This window comes from Euprymna scolopes, unplaced genomic scaffold (assembly GCF_053919585.1).
Source record: "Euprymna scolopes isolate OS-2025 unplaced genomic scaffold, ASM5391958v1 sca7, whole genome shotgun sequence".
Lineage (NCBI taxonomy): Eukaryota > Metazoa > Mollusca > Cephalopoda > Sepiida > Sepiolidae > Euprymna > Euprymna scolopes.
In genome coordinates, this window is record NW_027633768.1 from 95,330 (window position 1) to 111,017 (window position 15,688).

The following is a 15,688-nucleotide window of genomic DNA, read 5'->3' on the forward strand; positions in this document are numbered from 1 at the left end:
CTGGCCACCCCCTCCATCCCTTTGTCCCCCATACTGTTTTATTTTTCCTCCCTCCCAGGCCGGGTCTGCGTAAGCGGCCAACTCCCCCACCACGATGCCAAGCAGGCGGGGTACCTCACCCCAAATGCGTGACATCGCTCCCCCTGAGAAATCCCCGGAAAAGGGAGTCAATTCCCGGCCCCGGGCTAGTGGAGAGATGAAGAGCAAGCTGGATGATGGTGCCAAGGTAGGGCCGCAGCCCGCGGCGACCTTGGATGGAAGCAGAGGGGTAGGGCCGCAGCCCGCGGCGACCCCTAGTGAAACTACCAAAAAGGAGCAGACGGCTCCCCACGAGGGCAACCGGAATACAAAAGCGGGCTCAAGTTGTCCAGTTGGAAAAAAGGAAGAGGGGCACGGACAAGTGACACCCCAGAGCCCAAAAGCAACGGTGGCAACACCAGCACAACGCCACTCCGCTCCCCAAAAGAGGGACTCCCCAACAACCGTAGGGGAAAAGGGAAAGAACAACCCCTCTAAGGATACTGAAGAAGAGCTGTTCAGTGAAACCATCTCCTCCTTACAGTCATTATTCGAGGAGGACATGGTGGATCCGTCACCCTCGAACACTCCCCAAGAGGGCAACGGCAGTAAACAAGCAGCCGAACATACAAGGCATATCTCGACCGGCAACAACACGTCGCATACGGAAGAGATATCGAAAGCAGAGGCCGCTACTAAAACTACGATGACCTCCCCAGAAGCGGAACGCCCTACATCGAAGGAGAAAGCGGCCCAACCACAGAAGAAGAGGACGGAGAAGGACCCGGAAAGTCGGGGGAGCCAGCACGCTTCATCAACTGCGGACTGGCCCACCCTGCCTGGAAAAGGTCAGACCCCCAACTCTATGACCAGTTCTTCCTCCACCAAGCAAAAAGCGCCTGTCACCGCTCCCTCAGCTCCTGGTCCATCGAACACACAACAAGGAGGAGTCGCAGCATGGGGACAGAAAGAAGAGGAGAAAATGACTCCTCAGGAATACCGTGACCTCTTCCTCTCGACATACAAAAGCGTCACGGAAGGAAACACGGTTCAGCCACTCCCAGGTCAGGTGGAAAGTCTAGAGAAGAGAGTGTTATCTCTAATCACCTCTGACACTAAGACCAGAAGCCTGACAGGGTTAAATAAAGAAACAATGGTGAAGATCCTGATGGAGCAGAACATCCCTGCGAATTACATCTGCAGGAAAAGCTATGCCATGTGGGATGTCCTGCTCCCCACCCCAGAAGACGCCGTCAGACTTGCTAAGGCAAACCACCAATCAAAAAACATAAAACTACATCCGGTGTACCTTAACAAAAGAAGAACAGTGGTGTCGGTGCTGAACGTCCCCTGCTACATGGGAGCAAGACAGCTGGGGGCCATCCTCAGCCAATATGGAGATGTCGAGGAGGTCACGCCCTGCCGCGGTCAGAGAAACATCATGACCGGCGACTACAAGGTGCAGATGGTGGTGGATAAGGTGGGCTTCTTCAGCATCCCGGCCACGATCCAGTTTGGGGATTGGACGCTCTCATTGATAGTCGAAGGGAGGAGACCCCACTGCTGGCAATGCCAACAACAGGGCCATATGGCCAAGGACTGCCCCAAACGGAAAGCAGCCAGCAGAAAACCGGAGGCGTCCAAAGCCGCAGTCATGGCCCCCGCTCCAGCTAAAACTACAAACCCCCCAGAAGCCAAACAGGGATGGGTGACGGTCGCGAAAAAGGGCAAGACCAGCATACAGCCTTGCACGCAAGTAGCGGAAACAGCCCAACCCGAAGACAATGGAAAAGAAATCACCAACATGGACACACAAATACCAGCCTCCTCGAATAAAAGAAAACTTCAAGAATCCGAGGAGGAAGCAGTGTCGGAGGAAGAGGAAGAAGCCTCACCGACCAGGACAGCGCTGAGCGCTACAGAAATAAGAAGAGCTAGGAGGAGAAAGAGCCGGAAAATGAGGGCAGACCACCAAACCCCCACAGAGACTGACTTACCAGCTGAAAATCAGTCGCTGCGCCCCGTCTCCTCTTCGACTCCCCAGCCTAAGCTACAAACATCCCCCTCGCCCGCACTCCCTAACACGCCGATAGATGCTACGTGCCCCGTGTCTTGCGACAAGTCCACTAACGTCGCTTCAGAACAAAACACTCTCTCCCCAAAAAACTCTCCCCCTACTCAGCATCAAGAGAACCCCTCCCCGGCGGGGAGAACAGAAAGAACCAAGAAGCTGCCATTCCTGCCAGGAGGCAGGATATGCGAAACGGACCTTCAGCGGATTACACCAGAACTGAAAGGAAAGCAGAAGGTCCGTTTCAACAAGCTCCAAAACTTTTTATATGTGGGTGGTGACAGAGTCACACAACCGCACTGCTTTAAAGATGCCCCCTTACTGACAACTTTTGTAAGGGCCAACAAGGACTCGAGAACGGAGGGTCTATGGGCAATGCTGGAGGCAGCCAAGGAGGCAATACCAGGCCAACAGCTTGTCGACATGGACCACCCGTCTCTTAAAAACCTATCAGTGAAATGCGAAGGTCGCACACCCCTGTATGTCCATCCTTCCCTATACAGGGCATTAAAACTAACTTTTCCCCTGGACGTGGGAGGCGTTGCCAAGGATGGATTACCTTCTGCGGAGCTGCTGACCGGAAGCCTTGGGCAAGCCTGCTACGTCCTCACTCCCGAGGACTTCAGACCCGTCTGTGACACTGCCTAAGGTAAGTGAACATGGCTTTAAACTTGGCTACATTTAATGTGAGGGGCATCAGGTGTCGAAGCAAGGCCTCGCGCGTTGTGAGAGACCTGGTGTCCCTTAAGGTAGATATCGCCGCTATCCAGGAGACCCACTTTGTTTGTGACGAGGATTGTCAGGTGCTGGTAAACGATTACGATGTTTACTCAGCATATGGCAATACTTATAGTCGTGGAATCTCCTTGCTAGTGAAACGCACCCTGTCAGCGTCGGTGAATGTTGTTCACGCAGGCGAGGACGGGCGGGCGCTTGTTGTTGATGTTGCTGTTAATTGTAGTGTTTTTCGGATTGTTGCTGTTTATGCTCCCAATGCTGCTGTAGAGAGGGCAACCTTTTTTCGACGGTTGGAGGGCTTCTTAGTGGATCCGGAACGGTTAGTTTTAATGGGTGATTGGAATGCAATCCTTGATCCCAGTATAGATAAGGTCGGGGGAGCTAGTGGGTCGGCGTGGTGTGACAGCTCTCTGTCTGACCTGATGGCTTCGTGCGATCTCGTCGACAGATTTCGTCTTGATCATCCAGGGCGGGAGATGTGGACGTGGCATTCTGTAGTGCCTTCCCATCCGAGTACTTACTTGGATCGGATGTTAGTTAGAAGAGGCGACATAGACTTCCTATCTTGCCCCACGTTCCACTTATTAGGACACTCGGACCATAAACTTGTTATGGCCCGTTTGAACTTAAGTGCTAGGCCTAAACTGGCCGGATACTGGAAGTTCAACATCTCCTTGCTGGAGCTGGAGGACTACCGGTTGAAGGTCACTGAGCTAATTCAGAGGGCTTTAGTGGGGGCGGTTACAGGGAGTAAGTGGTGGGTTAGTCTTAAGGCTAAAATTAGGCGCTTCTCTGTCAAGTATAGCCAACGCCTCGCGTTAGATAAGGCTGAGGCAAAGAAGCGCTTAGAGGATAAGCTGACCCGGGCGGTGGAAGGGGGGGATCCCCTAGAGTTAGCACTAGCTAAACAAGATCTCAACCGCTTGGCTAGCGAGCGGTATGAAGGTCAAGTAGTTAGGGCTAGGTTAAATAAAGTTTCTAACGAGGCTGTGAATGTTGACGCCGTTGAGCGTAAGGCTACTTTAAGGCGCGGTTCGGATGGGTACATTCGTAAAGTACATAACCTGGAAGGACACGCTTTAGTATCGACTCGGGAGATCTGCGAGGGGTTTCGGGAGCATCTATCGGTGCGCTTCACCCAACTACCCAGGCTCAGGGTTGATGAGTTTGGCAGCTATTTGGCTGACTCGCCCCGCCTCACGGCGGCTCGAGCGGCTAGCTGTGATGGTCTTATTACTGAACATGAGGTCATTACTGCGTTGAAGCAGGTCGGCTATAACAAATCTCCGGGGCTTGATGGTTTACCCTACGAGTTCTACTTGAGGCTGTCGCCCATGTTGGTCCCTCTTCTGAAGGATATGTTCAACCATTGGTTTGCCCAGGGCTCCATCCCTGGACAGGTGACCAAGGGTGTGATCACATTGCTGAGGAAAGGTCAACGGCATGGCGGGAGGGAAAACTTTGATGATTTTAGGCCTTTGACTCTGCTAAACACAGAGTTAAAGATTTTGGCAAAGATTCTTGCGAATCGCTTGCAGGTTGTCATCACTGATTTGATCGAACCAGACCAGACTTATGCTGTGAAGGGGAGATCAATTCAAGACAATTTGCACTTGATACGCTCGATCATAGAGGGGACAGAAGACGACGCCGAAGCCGCGCTGATCAGTTTGGATCAGTCCAAGGCATTCGATAGGGTCGACCATCGGTTCCTAGGATCTGTGTTAGAGGCCGCCGGATTTAATCCGGACTTCCGCAAGTGGATCTTTGTTCTGTATGACAGGCCAACGGTGGCGGTGCAGATCAACGGTAAGCTATCGGAGTCATTCGCTGTCTCTCGGTCGGTGCGACAGGGTTGTCCGCTGTCGCCTCTGCTGTATGTCCTGGCGTTGGAACCCCTCCTTCGCAATTTAAGGGACGAGGCGACTACACCAGTCCTGCGCGGAATAGCTCTCCCTGGAGGCACACGAGCCAGGGTTTCCGCGTTCGCCGATGACGTCACCGTGTTCGTGTCTTGCCTCACGGACATTCAAGCGGTGGTCGAGGCGCTCGCTCGATACGAAGAAGTAACAGGGGCCATCTTCAACCGTAGCAAGTCTGCTGGCCTGCGGTTGGGGGCCTGGACCGGGGTAAACTCGCTTCCAGGTATTTTCAGCTGGACCGATGGACCGGTCCGTATTCTCGGTGTCTGGTTTGGACCGGGACTTCAGCTGGAAAAGAATTGGTCGGAAGTACAGTCTAAGGTCAAATCGTCAGTCAAGACTTGGATTGGAAGGAAATTGTCCTTGAAGGGTCGGGCGGAGGCGTGTGCTACATACGTCTTTCCGCTCATCCTTTACCGTTTGTCTGTACTTCCTCTCCCTGCAGAACGCCTAACCCGCTTACAAGGGCGCCTCGATTCACTTTTGTGGAACGAGGGTAAGCACTATGTCTGCAGAGAGGTCTGTGTTCAACGTCCGAGCGAGGGAGGCCTGAGTCAGCCCAGTCTCTTGTGTCACAGAAACGCCGAGAGATTGGCTTTCCTGGGTCGTTCGCTTGAAGGAGACGCTCCTTGGGTCCCTGTGGTTGAGAACTCGTTTCCCAATCTCAAACCCAACCCTTCGGTAGAAGGTCGTCGTAGACCGAAGGGGGAGTCCAAGTTCTTCTCCGAATGCCGGACCGCTCTTAGAGCTTTGCCGGGGACCAGTGTCCTCGATCAGCCAAGGAAGGAACTGTATCGGGATTTAGTGGAGGGTACCGCGAAGGATCCACTTTGTAGGCGGATGGGATGGTCGATGAAGGTTGTCCGTTCTCAATGGTGTTGGGCGCCGGGACGGGAGATTCTGAATAACTCGGAATTCTCCCTGACTTGGCGACTGGTCCGAAATGCGCTGCCCCTCTTCGACGAACTTTTCCGGTATAAAGAACATACCAGGCGCTTCTGTCCGTGCTGTGACGAACGCGAGCCCGAAACTATCGAGCACGCGTTTTTTAGTTGCAGCCGGATACAGCCCCTTTTAAAGTACGTCGAGGGGGTAACAGCTCGCATCGATGCCGAGTGTCTGCTCGATCTCGACGTAGGAACTTTTGTGTACAACATGGAGCCGCCGTTCCCCAGGGAGGAAAGTTTGGTTTTCCTGGCGATCCTAGCAGTAGCGCGCATGACCATCTGGATCACGCGCCTCAAGTTGGTCCGCGAAGGGACATCTGTTCCGGATCGGGATCTGATTGTTTACTTTAAACATTTGCTTAAAGTAAAGATCAGATGCGATTGGAAGAGGTTGCCTAGAGTGGAATTTGACAAGAGGTGGGTGCACAGCACTAGTTTGTGCATCCGTCGAGGAGCCAAGTTTCAATACGTGTTCCCTCCTTAGGCATGGCATGGGCGGTGCTGGGTCCTACGGAACCCATCCCGCCTAGGTTAGCATAAGTTCAAGTAAAGTAACTCTTGACTGGTGGTACAAATGAGATCCTGTCCCTGATTTTATTTTTTGGTATTAGAGTACCTCTGAGTCTGCCCAACCCCTCTGCTCCTCAGGTTTATTTTCTGATGTCCCCGGTCGCTCCCCTACTCAGAGGTCACCCTCCTACCCCCTCCATCCGTTGCTGTATTTTCTCCCACCTCTATTAAGGCCATTTCCCCATACCCATTAGGGACGCCCTGCTTGTTTTCGGTTCCCCGGAAAACAGTGGGAAATCTAACCACATAGAATAGTACAGGGGGGTCTTACTAACAACACATTAGTAGTTTTTTCCCTTATTTTTTGAAAATGAACATTTTTATTAGTATAGTCCCACTCCACGAACATTTTATTCCCAATTAATTCAAAAACTCTTTTCAATGAAATCGAACTTTATTTTCTAACACATGCACATACACACACACAAAAAAAAAAAAAAAAAAAAAAAAAAAAAAAAAAAAAAAAAAAAAAAAAAAAAAAAAAAAAAAATGCACACACAACACACAGATAAGTTTTTACAAATTGTACATAAGTTATTTTTTACACTAAACGCTGGGGTATTAGTTAGATTAAGATCCACAGAGTGATTGAGGTATTTTGGTAAATGTTGCCAGTCAAGAGTAAGACTTCAAAGTCTCATCTGTTAGATAGTCACAAAGACCCTGTACCCTCCCCCTCCCAATTTCTTATAGGGCCTTGTGCCTAATTTTGTTGTGTTGATTTTTGTTTTTTATAATTTGAAATTGTAAATGCATTTTTTGACTACAATAAAATAAATAAATAAGATCAAAGTGTAGTATCTGTTCTTCAGTGCTTGCTCTGGTCTGCTATTAGTTGACGAGTTGGGAGCTTTTGGCCTTTGGTCAAAAGTCTTTTTTCTTTTTTGGCCTCTTTTGGCGTCTTGCTCTTGCGAGGACCAGCCCCTTCTTTGGGGATTGGACCTCCTTGAGAATTTGTTGAATTTTTGTTTTGTTTTTTGTTAACTGTTGTTTTCTATTTTTTTACAGATAGTCCGGGGTCTAGCTAGAGCTTAAGCAGCCGGCAGGGCCAAGGGATACCGACGTGCCTTTTTAGGCGAAGGTCCCTTGGTTTCCGAATCGGCGGGCACTAGTTGGGCTCCGGGCCTTCACTTAGATGGAGCAGGCCTCTGCTCCTGCCACCTTGGGGGACGCCCCAGGTGTAGTGTCCGAGACGGGTCGGGGGGGTGCCATCCCGCAAGGCACCCCCAGTTCGAGAAGGGTCCCCGGGGTCGCCACCCCGGAGTGTTCGGTAGCGTCGGTTGCGTCGGTCGAGTCGGTCGTGTCGGTGTCCGGATCGCGAGCGGGGGTCGCTGCCCCCAGTCCAGTGGTCGAGGCCTCTGGCAGGAGTAGGGAAGGGGTCGAACCCCCTTGGTCAGGTTCGAGACGCGTGTCGGGGGTTGCTGCCCGTAAAGGCAACCCCATTTCGTGCAGGTTGGTAGCCGCCGCTGGCAGCTTGATGGTCGCGGGGGGGACTGCCCTGCAGGGTACCCCCAATAGGGAGAACGCTGATCTGGGGGTAGTTAGCCCTAATGTAGCCGTGGTGGAAGTTGCCCCAACAGCAGCGGTAGGCAAAGTGGGGGAAAAGCTGCCAGGGAAAACTCCAGGGGCCATGTCGAGAGAACAAGTGGCCGAAGCCTGGAGGAACTCAATGAGGGAGTCAACAGGAGGAAAAGAGGCAGCAACGTGGAAGGAGGCGCGAAAAGATAGGAGAAGGCCGGTAAAGCGTTGGTGGGTCACGGATGAGGGTCCCCCAACGGAAACGCAGTCCGAAAAAAGCAGCCCCCAAAAACCAGCAACGGAGGGACTAAGAAAGGTTAGATCCGAGGAGGTGATCGTAGTAGATGGGTGCTCCCAGGGGTCAGGGAGGGCGTCGGATAAGGATGCGGTTCCAGCCAGCGCGGAGGATTGGCCAGCCCTCACCAGGGATGATTCACCAATACCGGCTGCGCAAAAGGAAGTATCGGCAGCCTGGTCCGGAGTAAAATTGCCAGCAGGAATTCCCGGAGGAAAAAAGAAGACCCCCCAATACTATAAAGACCTCCTGGAAAATAATTTCAAAGAATATGCGGCTGGTAACGTGATGAAGGTGGTGCCAGAAGTCCAGGAGGCAATGCAGGACAGGTCAATCGCCTTCCTCACCTTCGACGAGAAGGGGAAGGGACTAACGAGGATCCCAGCTGAAAAGATGCTAGAAATCCTGGGTGAGCTGCGGATTCCGGCCCAGTACTTGGTGCGACGGTTTTTTGCCATGTGGGATATCCTTTTGCCAACGAGGGAAGACGCAGAGAGGTTGGCAAAAGGAGATCTCACCTGGAAGAATTTTCGACTGCGGCCGGAATACAAATCAAAGAGGAGGGCAGCGGTTACAGTGAAGGGAGTGCCCAGCTTCATTTCGGAAGACCAGCTGGGCGCCACGATGGCACAGTACGGGGAGGTCGAGAGTGTGCAGCCGGTGATTGGCCCCCGAGGAATCCGGATGGGGGAGATAAGACTGGACATGAGGGTGGACCGAAAGGAGGTCGAAAAAATCCCCTCCCAACTTTCATGTGAGGGCTGGACAATGCTGGTCATTGTTGAAGGAAGAAGGCCGCACTGCTGGTCCTGCCAGAAACCAGGCCATGTGTCCCGCTTCTGTCCTAAAAGGATAGAAGCCGAAAAAGAAACAGCAGCAAAGAAACTAAGCGAGGACAAGGCGGCGGACAGGAACGAGGCCGGCACCTGGAGTAAGGTGGTCTCCAGGAAAACGAAAAAGATGGAAGTGGCCGCTCCAATAACAACACCCAGAGGAGCGGCAGGGTCGGCCAAAAGAAAACTCAGGGTCAGCTCCTCCGAGTCGGAAGAAGAAGAAGGAGGAGGGGCCAAAAAAGATGCGAAAAGAGAGAAAATGATAGAAGAAGACCCTGAGCATCCAACACAGGTCCCCGAAGAGGATGTCCAGGCCACCCCTCCCCTATTCAGTACCCCTCCAGAGGAAAAGGAGCCGGGCGAAGCTCCAGAAACACCGATGGAGGCTGAGGAGCCAACCAAAAAACGACCAGATGAGAGGCCTGCAGCTCCCAGAGAAGGCAAGTCCAGAAAGTTTCCCTTCTGGCCGGGAGAAAAAATCTGCCAAGTCAGAATGGAAGAATCGGTCAGCGACCTCAATGGAAGACAAAGGAAATTTTTGAGGTCCCTCGAAAACCTCTCAAAGGTGGACGAGAAGGAGGTCGCTGACCCTAGGAATTTTGCGGATGCTCCTCAGCTGATTACGTTCGTCCGGCCAAATAGGGGAGGGCGAGCGAAAGCCTTATGGAGGATGCTAGAAGAAAGCAAGACGGCCTTTAAGGGATTAAAAATATTCGACGGGGAGCACCCATCACTAGGGCAAATAGCCAAAAAATGCGAAGGGAGGGTCCCCATTTATGTTCACCCCTCCCTGTATAGGGCTCTAAAAATTACGTTTCCTCTGGACGTTGGGGGCCTGGCTAGAGACGGACGGCTTACGTCCGACCTGCTCTCGGGCAGTCTTGGCCAGGCTTTTGACGTCCTATCCCCCGAGGACTTCAGACCCCTAGTCGACGAATTTTTCTAGATAGGGAAGCATGGCCACGGGCTTGAACCTGGCTAGTTTAAATGCGAGGGGCATGAGATCTCGAAGCAAGGCTGCTCGCGTGCTGAGGGATCTCGTGGCCCTTGAGGTAGATATAGCTGCGTTACAGGAGACCCACTTTGTTGGGCCCGGGGATTGCAGTGTGCTGGTCAACGACTTTGACGTTTACTCAGCATACGGCAATCTCCGTAGCAGTGGGGTTTCTGTTCTAGTAAGTCGCACCCTGTCTGCGACGGTTACCGTTATCCACGCCGACGCTCATGGGAGGCTGGTCGTGGTCGATGTTGCCGTTAAAAGCGGCGTGTTCCGGATAGTGGCAGTTTATGCACCTAACATCCCCAGCGAGAGGGTTTCCTTTTTTCGGCGGGTGGAGGTGTTTCTCTCTTCGGGTCCGGAGCGGGTAGTGTTAATGGGGGACTGGAATGCCGTCCTGGACCCCAGCATAGATAAGGTCGGGGGGGTTAGAGGGTCGGGTTGGTGTGAAAGCAGCCTGTCTGACCTGATGGCCTCGTGCGATCTGGTCGATAGGTTCCGTCTGGATCACCCCGGGAGGGAGATGTGGACGTGGCATACTAGTGCGGCCTCCAGTCCAAGTACATACTTGGACAGGATGTTAATTAGAAGGGGCGACGTAGATTTTCTATCTTGTCCCACGTTCCACTGGCTAGGTCATTCGGACCACAAACTCGTGTTGGCCCGTTTGAAGTTAGGTAATAGGCCTAGGTTGGCTGGCTACTGGAAGTTGAACGCCTCCTTGTTGGAGTCGGAAGACTTCCGGGAGCGGCTGACAACACTAATCCAGAGGGAGTTAGTGGGGGCGGTTACCGGGAGTAGCTGGTGGGTTAAGCTTAAGGTCACCATTAGGCGCTTTTGTGTCCACTATAGCCAAAGCCTCGCGTTAGTTAGGGCTCGGACCAAAAGGCACTTAGACGATAGACTGACCCGGGCGGTGGCAGGGGGGGATTCCCTAGAACTAGCTCTAGTAAAGGAGGACCTGAATCGCTTGGCTAGCGAGCGATACACAGGTCAGGTAGTTAGAGCTAGGTTAAAAAGAGTCTCCAACGAAGCCGCGAACGTTGACGCTGTTGAGCGTGGGGCTGCTTTAAGACGTGGCTCGGATGGGTACATTCGGGAAGTGAAAGACCTGGAAGGGCGCTCTCTCGTGTCGGCGCGGGAGATCTGCAACGGGTTTCGACAACATCTGGAGGAGCGATTCACCCAACTACCCAGACTCCGCGGCCAGGAGTTTGGCGGCTATTTGGCTGGCTCGCCCCGCCTTACTGCGGACCGAGCGGCTAGCTGCGAGGGGATGGTTACGGAGCGTGAGGTCATTACTGCGTTGAAGCAGGTAGGCCTCAACAAATCTCCGGGACTTGATGGTTTGCCCTATGAATTGTTCTTGAGGCTGTCGCCCATGTTTGTGCCCCTTCTGACGGGCGTGTTTAACCACTGGTTTGTCACGGGCTCGATCCCGAGACAGGTAACCAAAGGAGTGGTCACGCTTCTGAAGAAGGGGAACCAACCTGGAGGGGGGAATCTAGACGATTACAGGCCGATCACTCTGCTTAACGCAGACGTGAAGATTTTGGCTCGCGTTCTCGCAAACCGGATGCAGGTTGTTATCGGTGACTTGATCGAACCGGATCAGAATTACGCTGTGAAGGGTCGATCAATTCAGAACAACTTGCACCTGGTGCGCTTGATCTTAGAGGGTTTAGAAGACGACACGGAAGCCGCGCTGATCAATTTGGATCAGTCCAAGGCGTTCGATAGGGTGGACCATGGGTTCCTGAGGTCTGTTGTGGAAACCGCCGGCTTTGGTCCGGACTTCCGCAAGTGGGTCTCTGCTCTGTATCGTGATCCCGCGGTAGTGGTGCAAGTCAACGGTAGGTTGTCGGAGTCCTTTGGGGTCTCTCGGTCGGTGCGGCAGGGCTGTCCGCTGTCGCCTCTGCTCTATGTCCTGGCGTTGGAGCCCTTCCTTCGCAAATTAAGGGACGAGGCGGCGAGACCAGTCCTACGCGGCATTGCTCTACCTGGCGGCCGATTTGCCAGGGTGTCCGCGTACGCTGATGACGTCACCGTTTTCGCAGCTTGTCGTAACGACATCGAAGCGGTGATAGAGGCGATCGCTGAGTACGAAGTTGTTACAGGGGCCGTGATCAATCGCAGCAAGTCCGTCGGCCTGCGGTTGAGCGCCTGGACCGGGGTAAACTCGCTTCCAGGTGCGTTCGGCTGGACTGATGGCCCGGTTAAGATCCTCGGCGTGTGGTTCGGGCCGGATCTCCAGTTGGACAAGAATTGGTCGGAGGTACAGACGAAGGTCGAATCGTCGGTCGTGTCTTGGATTCGAAGGAGGTTGTCCTTGAAGGGTCGTGCGGAGGCATGCGCCACTTACGTGTTTCCGCTGATCCTTTACCGTTTATCTGTTCTTCCCCTGCCTGCGGACCGCTGTAAGGCTTTAGAGCGCCTCCTTTTTAAACTGCTGTGGAAAGGAGGAGAGCCGTATGTCCGTAGACAGGTCTGTACGCAGAAACTTGGCGAGGGAGGCTTGGGAATGCCGGACTTGAAAAGTCACAAGCATGCTGAAAGACTGGCGTTCCTGAGTCGTACACTGTTAGAGGAGACGCACTGGGTGCCAGCGGTGGAACAGGCTTTTCCGCAGCTCGTATCCGCCCCTGCCGCTGAAGGTCGCAGAAGACCAGCAGGGGATTCGCGTTTCTTCACCGAGTGCCGGGCTGCCCTTAGGGCGTTGCCGGGGTCCAGTGACCTTGCGCGGTCTAGGAGGAGGCTGTATCGGGATCTAGTGGTGGGGACCGCTAACGATCCGCTGGTGGAGCGGCTACATCTGTCGGGGGAGGAGGTTCTCTCGCTGTGGAGTTGGGCGCCTGCCAGCAGTCATTTAAATAATTCAGAATTTTCAGTAACGTGGAGACTGGTCCGGGACGCGTTGCCACTTTTCGACCGACTTGCCAGGGATTGCCGGGATAGAGAATTTTATTATCCCCCGTGCCCCCGCTGCAATGACGAGGAGGAGGACGAGACGAGGGAACACGCGTTCTTTCTTTGCAGCGGGGTGCGGAGTCTCTGGAGGTATGTCGAAGAGGTAACGGCTCGCATCGACCCCGAGCGGTCGGTGCCACTTGATTTAGCGTATGTGGTCGATAATGTGGACCCGCCGTTTTCTAGGGAGAAACGGTTGGTGTTTCTAGCGATACTAGCCGTAGCTAGGTTAGTGACGTGGGTTTCACGTCTAGACATCGTCTATGAGGGGCAGTCTGTTTCCGATCGGGATCTGGTCGTTCGTTTTAAGCACCAACTTAAAACGAAAATCAGATGCGATTGGGAAAGGTTGCCCCGCATCGACTTTGATAGAAGATGGGTGCACAACACTAGTTTGTGCATCCGACGAGGAGCCAGGTTCGAGTTCGTGCTTCCCCCTGGTTAGAATTGGTCCTAGGGTGCTGGGGTTGGTGTTTTCTATACTCGGAACCCACCCCAACGTATTTGTTAAACAAGAGTTTACTCTTGTCCATGGGTAGAAGCTAGGGTTAGTTAGGAGATGGTAACCACTTCGAGTGGAAGATGAGTATCTTTATTAGGGCCTAGACTAGGGATGTATGTGTGTCGATCCGGTCCCTGATTTATTTTTATTCGGCACTAGGAGAGCTTCCAAAGATGCCCACTCCCACTTGTTTGTTTTGTCCCCGGCCTTTGTTGCCCCTTATGCATTTTTATCTTGGAAGACGCCGTCCATTCCCGACGAACCCCCTCCACAAGTTATTTTTTCACCAGCAGTTTTTGCTGTCCCGTAGATCCTCCATTCCCCACTAGGGAGCGACCTGCTTGCTTTCACCTTTCCCTTCGGGGAGGGGACCGGAAGACAGTGGGCGTTCCACTAACGAGTAGAGAGTAGGATGGGAGGGTCCCTTACTAATCCGCCCCCATAGGCATTTTGTTAAGTTGTTTTCTTTTTCTTTCTTTTTGGGTGTATTTTAGCTTGCCCCCCTCCCCTTCATCTCACCCCCATTTATTTAAAAAAAAAAAAAAAAAAAAAAAAAAAAAAAAAAAAAAAAAAAAAAAAAAAAAAAATACTTTTGTTTGTACATATATAATTTTTGTTTTGTTTTTATGTAAATACACTTTTTTATTATTACAGAATGCATGAAGGTCGCCTGCCATCCCGTTAAGCTGGGGAGAATTAGTTTTGTTTTAAATAGGTCCTGGTAAGAATGTAAGGCGAATTGTAGAATGATAGTTCTCTAGTGTAGTCTTTTAATAAAGAACTTGTCTTTCAGTACAAGTCTAGCGTTAGCTTTAGTCAAGACCCGATTTCTTTTTTCCCCACACCCCCCTACTTGGCCCTGGTGCCTAAGTTGTTACGGACCCCAAATAAGGCCTTGGCAGTAGATAATGCCAAGGTCGGGGCCGTAACGACTAAATAAATTCTCGGCCTCTTCTGGCTAAGATCAAAGTGTAGTATCTGTTCTTATCAGCTTAATATCTGATAGGTCCCTCGCATGGAGGGATCACGATATTAAACTGATTTTTGGAACTCGGTCAAGGGTTAGGAGCTTGCTCCCCCTTCTCCACGGGTTGGCCTGGTATTGCACTGCCTCCAGGAGTTAACAGCCCCGATTCTGACCCCAGCTCGCTCGGGAAAGAGTCAGAAAACGCAATCCCAAAAACAGACTGACTACTACTTTGATCTTACTACTAAACTAAACGACTTTGTTGGTCCTTACTTCCCTTTACTTAGTTGTTGCTGGCTTTGCTTTCGTTCGCTTTCGGTTCGGTCCGCTCGGCTGGATGGACCGTTCGTTGGTCTCATTAGCTGGATGACGGAGGCGGGCGGGCGGCCCTCCTTGGCCGCTGCCTGCGATCGACGCTTCCACTAGTAGAGAGGGGCCGGGGGTAGGGGGGTCGTTGTCGCTCTGCCCGCAACCTTTGCCGCCCGGACCGGTCCACTGACGACCCCGGCCCCGGAGGGAGCCCCTTTATCGCTTCTCGGCCTCTTCTGGCTAAGATCAAAGTGTAGTATCTGTTCTTCAGTGCTTGCTCTGGTCTGCTATTAGTTGACGAGTTGGGAGCTTTTGGCCTTTGGTCAAAAGTCTTTTTTCTTTTTTTGGCCTCTTTTGGCGTCTTGCTCTTGCGAGGACCAGCCCCTTCTTTGGGGATTGGACCTCCTTGAGAACTTGTTAAGTTTTTGTTTTGTTTATTAACTGTTGTTTTCCTTTTTTTTCCAGATAGTCCGGGGTCTAGCTAGAGCTTAAGCAGCCGGCAGGGCCAAGGGACACCGACGTGCCTTTTTAGGCGAAGGTCCCTTGGTTTCCGAATCGGCGGGCACTAGTTGGGCTCCGGGCCTTCACTTAGATGGAGCAGGCCTCTGCTCCTGCCACCTTGGGGGACGCCCCAGGTGTAGTGTCCGAGACGGGTCGGGGGGGTGCCATCCCGCAAGGCACCCCCAGTTCGAGAAGGGTTCCCGGGGTCGCCACCCCAGAGGTCGGATCGAGAGCGGGGGTCGCTGCCCCCAGTCCAGTGGTCGAGACTACTGGCGTGAGTTCGGAAGGGTCGAGTTCGGTCGCGGGGGTCGCCGCCCCCAGTTCGAGACGCGTGTCGGGGGTTGCTGCCCGTAAAGGCAACCCCAGTTCGAGTGCAGCGGTCGCTAAGGCAGGCAGAATGATGGTCGCGGGGGGGGATGCCCCGTGGGGTACCCCCAATGAGGTGGGTCCTAGCGTTGCCATCATAGAAGTCCCCCCAACTGTAGCTATAGGCAGAGCAGGGGCTATGACAAGGGAGAAAGTGGCGGAGGCTT

At 52.9% G+C, this 15,688-nt stretch overlaps 2 non-coding genes across 2 annotated transcripts; both read left to right on the forward strand.

The window, feature by feature from the left end:
- The first annotated feature begins 14,314 nt into the window (after positions 1-14,314).
- LOC145275497 (U2 spliceosomal RNA) lies at positions 14,315-14,515 on the forward strand. The gene has a single exon (XR_013867320.1). It is a non-coding gene; the product is annotated as a U2 spliceosomal RNA (small nuclear RNA).
- Positions 14,516-14,872: 357 nt separating this feature from the next.
- LOC145275546 (U2 spliceosomal RNA) lies at positions 14,873-15,064 on the forward strand. The gene has a single exon (XR_013867349.1). It is a non-coding gene; the product is annotated as a U2 spliceosomal RNA (small nuclear RNA).
- The last annotated feature ends 624 nt before the right edge of the window (positions 15,065-15,688 follow it).